At 41.0% G+C, this 8,618-nt stretch overlaps 1 long non-coding RNA gene across 2 annotated transcripts in view; it reads left to right on the forward strand.

Moving 5' to 3' along the window:
* LOC133375777 (uncharacterized) overlaps positions 1 to 8,265 on the forward strand; it is a 23,360-nt gene extending 15,095 nt beyond the window's left edge. For both annotated transcript variants that reach the window (XR_009760318.1, XR_009760320.1), the window contains exon 3: positions 6,893 to 8,265. This is a non-coding gene — a long non-coding RNA (uncharacterized LOC133375777). The remainder of the gene's footprint in view (positions 1 to 6,892) is intronic.
* Positions 8,266 to 8,618: the final 353 nt, after the last annotated feature.

The raw sequence follows: 8,618 nt of genomic DNA on the forward strand, positions 1-8,618 counted from the left end.
GCAGAAGTTGCTGTGTCCATGGCAGCAGGCAGGCAAGCAGGCAAAGAGGTAGGAAGTGCTTCATTAGAGATGAGGTTAGAGATGAGATCTTTATTCAGTTGTGAGTGGGCTCTCACACCCAGACCGTACAGGGTAAGCTGCCGAGAGAGCAAGGGTGAGGCCCTCTCCTTTACTTCCTGTCTCAGCACTTTTTGTTTCCTTTCTAGGTCATGGGTCTCTCCACTTAGTTCTATTATTTATGATACAGGAAGGTCAATGACTTCCACTTACACAAACAGGACTTCCCCTTCCTTGGCTTTCCTCTGTAGTCAGCATTCCATGTTAGGTGGGGCAGCCACATTTTGAGGTGGGACATTTGGGGGGGAGGTACATAGCACTAGCCAATTCACACACACACACACACACACACACACACTGGTGGAGAGGATGTGAGGGCCAACCAGGAGAAGGGAGAGACAGTGATCTTCCTTATCACCTTTCCTCCATCCGGAGAGTGTGTTAACTTACATGAATGAAGCTTAATCTTTTGAATTCTCACTCTTTTTTGAGAGATCCCCAGGAATACCAGACTCAAAAACTTGGCTTTGCATCCCCTTTCACCTGTGGTCTGTCCCTGTGTTCTGATTCCTCACGAACTGAACTACTTTGGTAATGGCAGTGAGCTCCTGAGCTTGGCTTTGATGCTGCATTAGATATCTCCGCTCAACATTCCACCTGAAAAACAAACTCGCCCATGCTACAAGTTTAGGGAAGGGCAGAAAGAAAGTAAATGCTATAGGATGTGTTTGTTAACTCCTCCTTGTGAGTCCCCACCCCTACTTGCTCCTGGCCTGTAGGTTTTCCTTCTTGGACAATCAAGGCAAAACATTTTAACTGGCTGCTATATAAAGGATGAACTAAGCAATTGGAAACTAATTGTAGAAAGCAACTGGTGTTTTTTTTTTTTTTTAACTGCTTGCTGGGTTGATTTTTCTGTCCAGAAAACCTGAAGAGGCCTCACATATTGGGAAATTCAGAAATTAGGCCTGAGTTACAGCCTAGGTGTCCAGACAGCCAGCTTGCTAATTGTAGTGTGCACAACAATATTTCTATTCCTCCAGGGCTATTTTCATCCTTTGTCATCAAGTAACCAAGAAAAAAAAATAGCCAGTATGGTTGTGAATATAGTGAGTGCTTTAAAAGAGTAAAGGGCAGCCATTTTTTCCAGATCACTTTAAGTTATCTCTTTATTTCACCCTTCAGCAATAAGCTCCCAATCCTGCTCTACTCATTATAATAACTGCAGAATAAACAGAGCTTACTTCTTGCTGCCAGCAAACAAACATGCTTCTTTATTGCTGGCTTGATAGACAGCACGACTAAAACTGAAAAGCAGAGCAAAGGAAAGTCCAAGGTGTGGAGTCAAACTCTAGCCCATAATACAAAGATCTAATATTTAACTCTTCAAGGGTCATGTTAATATACAGACTGTTTTTTTCAGGATCCCTTAAGTAATTATAAGGTGACTGTGATCATGAAAAATCCCCCTTCAGTCAGGAAAACGTTTGAGTGAGCAGACTTTGGGGGGCTCTTCCAAACAAGGCTTTTGTTGTGCACTCACCCTGCTTTATTCACTGAATTTTTCAGAGGGTCCTATTCTGAAATTGTTCCTGTTCTTAAAACAAGCTGTCGTTCTTTAAATGGAGGTTGTCATTGACTGTCATGCCACCAATTAGAAAGAAGACAATTTCCCACAAAAATCTGGGGGGGGGGGGCAAAGCATAGCTCTAGGGAGGGCAGCACCCTCATCCTCCCCCCAGCTACAGGCCTGCTGCATAGCCTCATACTCTGTGCTGGAGAGCTGACAGACCCTCTGTAGCAGATTGGAAGGGCTTAGGGGCATACAGGAAGGGAGGAGGAGAAGTCTTGTTGCATTCATAGATGCAATATTGGATCACCCCCATAAGGTTCTGGGTTTTGTTTTGTTTTGCCCACACAAATGTAAACTTCTCTGGTGTTTCAGTGTTATAAATGCATAAAGCTAACCATTTTTTCGCATGCAGAATTTCAATTTTTGCATGTGTGTATATCTCTTTGTGTCTATCTGTCTATATGCATGCACACGTACAGGTACACACAGGGAGGCAGGAAAGCATGCAATGTAAGTAAAACTCATTTCATAAAAATACATATTTTGAGATTTTTTTAAAAAATGATGATCTATATTGGGAGCCAATGGACTGAATTTAGGGATATTTTCATTTCATTTATTGCATTTATATACTGTAGTGGTTAAGGTGTTGGACTATGACCTGGGAGACCAGGGTTCGAATCTCCACATAGCCATGAAGCTCACTGGGTGACCTTGGGCCAGTCGCTGCCTCTCAGCCTCAGAGGAAGGCAATGGTAAACTCCCTCTGAATACCGCTTACCATGAAAACCCTATTCACAGGATCGCCATAAGTCAGAATCGACTTGAAGGCAATCCATTTCCATTTATGCCAAAGGCAGGATAAACATATTGGAAATGAACAGGAGCAAAAAGAGGCTGATTTTGTCCATCCCTACTGTAGCAACAGTGTGATCCTCCTTTCTCTATCAGAAACGCCAGGTAACATTTGAAAGACCACCTCCTAGAAGTGAGCTGTGTTTTAACTGACAAATGTTTCATATTCTTGCATAAAAAAATTGTTTCATGGAATATTTTCTGTCATTTTCTTTTCCCATTGTCTGTTTTCCCTGTCTCAGCATTTCTGAGCCAGCAAACACTTGAATCTCCATATACCAATAAATGCCTAAATGCTATTTGTATGAGAGGCAAGCCACCAATTTAAATTAGCAATGATTTCCCTGTTTGGGAGTGTTACTTTAATTAGCATTACAAAAGGAAATAAAAATGGGACAGCCTTCTATTTTGCCTCCTTTGCATTCTGATTCTGGATTAGCTCATTACAATATTTGTTTGGTTTCTCCTTTTTAAAATGTAAGTTTTCAAAGAGGACATAAATTATAAGAGTAACAAACCTTTTCGGTTTGTTACTAAATAAACTGCATAACATTACAGAACCATTCCATAGCACTGTTGCAGTCAACATTTGTGTAGGGAAATATTGCTGTAAAATTGGGGGAACCCTTCCACGCTTTCAGTAATAAATTATTTTATAATTTTTCTGTAGCAGCAGGTTTTGCCCCCCTGCTGACTTCGCTTCAGAAGAGAAATCTGTGCATGGAAGAGGAAAAAAAAACCCAGAACATCCAGCTCCCCATGGAATACTTCTTGAGTTTTATCACTTTGATGTTTTTATGTATTAGTTGCATAAGTACCAAAAGCATGTGATGGCTAGAAGCATCCAACATTATTTTCCCTATTTTTATGTTGTTGTTTTAAAAAAACTACTTTTCATATATTTGTTTCTATTAAATTATCCCCTGAAATGATTCCAGCTATTTTTCCTGCAGCAATACAACCCCTTTTTTCCTGGGGGGGGGGCATGGAGGGAGTGGATACAGCAAGATCCATTCCTTCTTCCAGGCATATACATACACAGAAACGTCTTTCTTTGAACATCCATGCTATAAACCTTCGGTATGTACTACCACACAATGAAACCGAAACAGCCATCCTTCAAAATTTGAATTTTGAACTTATTTTGCAGTGCAGATCACCAACCAAACAATGTTTACAAAAATGCATATGTTATGGGAAAGTGTCCATAAAAATGACTATATGAGTGAAAATAGCATATAAAAATATATGATAAGAAAGTGCTTGCAAAAATGTGTGCATTGATCAAAGCTGCCTACAAAATGTATTTATTAGGAGAAATTTGCACTAACGTGCTGAATAATTTTCATGAGGATTTTTTTTAAAAAAAGCAAATTTTTGCAGAAATGTGTAGAATTGTATTTAAGATTGGAAAAATAAGAAACTGAGAGAACCAAAACTGACAGTTCTTTCAATCCCTATTACCTACCAAATTGGGGGCACCTAAAATACAATCACAAATCAAAGATGCAGTTGTGTTCAAAGCAATTCACAGAAAACAAAGCAGTCTAACAGACCAATCCAAAAGGGTTGGCGGGGACAGGGAGGAAGGGAGGGAGGGATGATTGAAGACAGATGAAGTGCCTTTTCTGCTGCAGTTCTGCTGGGCTCATGCTAGTAGAGAAGAAGATATGGGAGCATGATTTCATTTATTCAAATGTCATTTGTTATTATTTGAGGGAAACCAATTACACCAGCTCCCAGGCTAATTTGTCCCCCATTCTGGGGCATGCCAGGGAAATGGGAGGGCTGTGGATCTACAGCCTCTCCTAGCATGCGCCTGATATGCCGCCTCTTTGCATTATCTCACATAGGAGCTCTCACATTGTTTATTTGTTTGTTTAATATATATATATATATATATATATATATATATATATATATATATATATATATATATCACTTCATCATTTGCATTTCTAAGTGGTATACATAAAAAGAGCCTAAACATAAAACAATAAACTCATCATAAAATCAAACATTACCTTAAAATACCTGCTGGAACCTGGGGAGGGCAGCTATAACTAGAAAAGGTCCTCAAATGCAAAGATGTACCACTGAACACTAAAGTCAGGATCATTCAGACCATGGTATTCCCGATCTCTATGTATGGATGTGAAAGTTGGACAGTGAAAAAAGCGGATAAGAGAAACATTAACTCATTTGAAATGTGATGTTGGAGGAGAGCTTTGCGCATACCATGGACTGCAAAAAAGACAAATAATTGGGTGTTAGAACAAATTAAACCAGAACTGTCACTAGAAGCTAAAATGATGGAACTGAGGTTATCATACTTTGGACACATCCTGAGAAGACATGATTCCCTAGAAAAGACAATAATGCTGGGAAAAACAGAAGGGAGTAGAAAAAGAGGAAGGCCAAACAAGAGATGGATTGATTCCATAAAGGAAGCCACAGACCTCAACTTACAAAATCTGAACAGGGTGGTTTACAACAAGTGCTACTGGAGGTCACTGATTCATAGGGTCATCATAAGTTGTAATCGACTTGAAGGCACACAACAGCAACAACAACAAATTTGTCAAAATGCAAAGACAATTTGGGCTGGTCTTTCACAGTCCAATCCACTTCCTGTGTAGCTTGGAAGTATTTGGTAATATGTGCTTCTGAGCATATGGTGAGTGGTGACAACACCTACAATGAGGACTACATCTCCAAAGATGGAGAACGGCATTTTTTGTGTTTGTTTGTGTTCTTTTTTTTTTTGCTTCTTTCCTGTGTTTTTACTGTTTCTATAGCGCATCTAATCTAGAAAATTATATTTCTCTCATTATTCAGCCTAGAAATCTGTGCAGCTTTAGGCAGTCATGGCTTCTCCCACAGAATCCTGGGAAGTGTAGTTTGTGAAGGATGCTGAGAGTTGCTAGGAGACACCCTATTCTCCTCACAGTGCTGCAATCCCCAGAAAAGGGCCTGACTATTAAACCACTCTGACTACTGGAGCTCTGTCAGGGGAATAGGAATCTTCACAAACTACACTTTGGATCTTTGGGGGAAGCCAGGGATGCCTAAAGTGAAATAAATGTCTGGTTTGGGTGTGGCCACCTGATTAGCCAAGCCAAACAGCTGTGAGTCTGGCTTTTAGAACACTGACAGTTGGTCCCTACTGAGCATGCCTGTGATTATCATTGACTTCAATGTTAAATTTCTTAATGAAAAATCACCCATTCTTTTTTAACCTTTAAACTGCAGAAGATGAAGGTCAGAGTATGGGACAAGGTCAGTGATAGGATTACAGGTACTCTGTGTACATGGCTGATTTTTAGTTAATTTCAACAAATTATTGGACCACTGACAGAAAAAAGTCCAACAATGGTCTGGATTTTTTCCCTTGTGTTACGTTGTGAACTCTTGATTCTCTCTGACTGTTTGTGGTAGTGCCATGAAAACTTAGAAGATTGTTAAGCAAGCGGTTTGAGTTCAGGACTATAAATTTTGTAAGATTTTGTTTCAAAATGAGGTTATGGGAAGCAGCAGACTGGTATGGGAGGTATTTTCAATTTAATATTGTGGAATGCAAAAAATCCATGCTGGCTATAGTATACAGCCACTCTTGTGGCTGTATAACAAGCCATGTGTCTGAGCCACTGGGGACCACCAACAAAGACTCCCCCACAAATCTCAGTGATCGGGCTGGGATATAAGAGGAACCCACTGCAAACATTTGGCAGCCTCACAAATGCGGCATCTGACACTGAATCTCCCTCTCCAAGGGTGACTTTCCCTTTCCATTCTTGAAGAGGGAAGTCCGACATCTGGTGGCTGCTGGAATGCCTTCCCAGGGATCACTGAATAGCAGCCTAAATGCAGTGGGCTTTATACAATGGAGTAATTCTGTTAGTGCAATGACTTCTCCCTGCACAATGATACTTCCTCTTCCTCTCTCCTCTCTCCCCAAAACTGCTGGAGTGGAACGGGGAGCCCTCATAACAGATTGGGAGTGGTGTGAGCAGTGGAGAGGGATAAGAAGTCCAGTTATGCAGACAGACACCCTTGTGCTAATTGGATATCTTCATTAGATATAACCCAGTGGCTGTGGTTGGCTCCATGTCAGTGGGACAGTGGAATCCACTCTGGGTTTTAGTCTGAACTTTCAAGGTGTTGTCAGGTGCTTTTTTGCAGCTGCCCTGCAACTCATCTGCAAACCCCCAAGCACCCATGAAATCAGCTCCAAAGAGTTGGGGAACCTTCCAGAGCAGATTTTGGTGGCACACAGGGAGAAGAAAGGAAGGCAAAGTCCCATTGCATGAGTGGAATTCTGTTCATGCAGCATTGGATACAACTCAAGGGTCTACTCTGAGTAGGACTAACAATGAGTAAGGCTAACAATCCATTTATTATTTCCAGAACCCCCCCCCCATGGTATGCAACATGGGTCAACACTACAATCAATTAAATCATCAGTTTCCTCCAGGCCTTCACCAATCTCTATTGAAGAAGTCAACTGCCACTGCTGCTGCTGTCATGGAGGAAAGATGTCATTCTTTGTGGACCCCAGTAAGGCCCTCTAGGTGGCTGCCCTCATGTGTAGAGATGTATTTCACAATCTGGTGCTGAATCTGTTTTTCCCTGCTCAGATTATGGGGATATTCCTAGTGAAGTTGCATTTGATATGTTCCACCCATTGAAAATAGATACTGCTAAATCATGGCCATTAAGATTTTTCCACATATAGAAAATATCACAGCAATGTGACCATCTCTTCAACTGGTTAAATCATCTGCTACTTAATGTTCTGAACGTTCACAACATTTAAAGACAGATGTTTTCCTTAAGTTGGGTCTCTTTGAAGACCTGAGGACATTTGGGACATTGATTGACATCATCTGTAAACTATTTTCAGAACACCTTCCAACACAATGAGAGAGACTGAAGAACTGCAGCCAGTAGCGACCCGTGTTGTGGAGCAGAACCACAGAACTGCCCTCCTAGCACTGGCATTGCTGTAGCATACCTGGATGGGGCATGGTAGCAGCAAATTCAGGGCTCTGCAGGCATGCCGGTATGAGCAGAGATGTGAGGGCCCAGGAAAAAGAAAAATCGTGGAAAATGTTTCTTGGAGAAGAATGGAAAAATTCAGGAGAAAATGGAGAAAAAACTTTCCCCCATATTTTTTCTGTCCCCCCCGCAGGCCTTCCCATCTCTGGTGGGAGCACTCAATTGGTTCCACCAGCGTGCCTGCAACACCAACCTAAATAAATGATGCTTGTATTAGGAGAATACCTCTGTTGCCTCACCAAATAGGCTGTTACTGACTTTCACATTTTTAGCACGATCTAAGGCACAATGTTTTGCCAAAGGAACCAAAGAGAAATTGTCTGATGAGTTGTAAACAATGTTTTGAACAATGCCACTGTTACTGCCTTGGACAACCTTTTGCATAGTGTGGGTTGCTTAATGTTCATGTTTTGTAGTAAGAATGACCATCCTTTGACTCTTTTACTACATATTTGATAGTTGTTTTGGCATTGTTGCTTGGTTTTAATAAGAGAAGATATATTCAATTTTGGTCATGGGAATTCTCCCATACAGATTAATAGTGCTAGTACGAATTCATCATAAGGCCTCATTTTCTAAAGAACAAAGCTGTGTAACAGAAACTTGAGCTCTTACGCCTTGTTTAATATCTTTCCCAACGTAAATTCCATTTTATTTCATTTCAGTATTTTAGTTCACAAAATAGGCAGTGCATAATGCTTTGCACTTTTGTGATAGGAACTAAGTGCCAGAAGAGTATTCTATAAGATTTGTAAAATATATATATAAATAAATAAAACCCTCTTTCAGTTCCTTTGGAGACACAGAAGGGTCCTAAGAAACATAGAGTACATATATACAGCGGATGGAGGCTGCAATTCTGCATCTGGCATTCGGTCAGCTGAGGGGGTTGTAGGAAAAGGTAGAAGTGACAGTCCACTGATGTACAGGGAGGCCCACTGACCGGTGTCTGCTGAAAGCTCCATTCCTATTATGCTGCTGCTGCTGGCAGGTGGCCAAAACATTCTCAGGGATGCGTTGAGGGGAGACTGCCGATTGCAGAATCCCAAGTCCCTTTGTTTCACCAATATACCCT

The sequence above is a fragment of the Rhineura floridana genome, chromosome 1 (genome assembly GCF_030035675.1).
Source record: "Rhineura floridana isolate rRhiFlo1 chromosome 1, rRhiFlo1.hap2, whole genome shotgun sequence".
Classification (NCBI taxonomy): domain Eukaryota; kingdom Metazoa; phylum Chordata; class Lepidosauria; order Squamata; family Rhineuridae; genus Rhineura; species Rhineura floridana.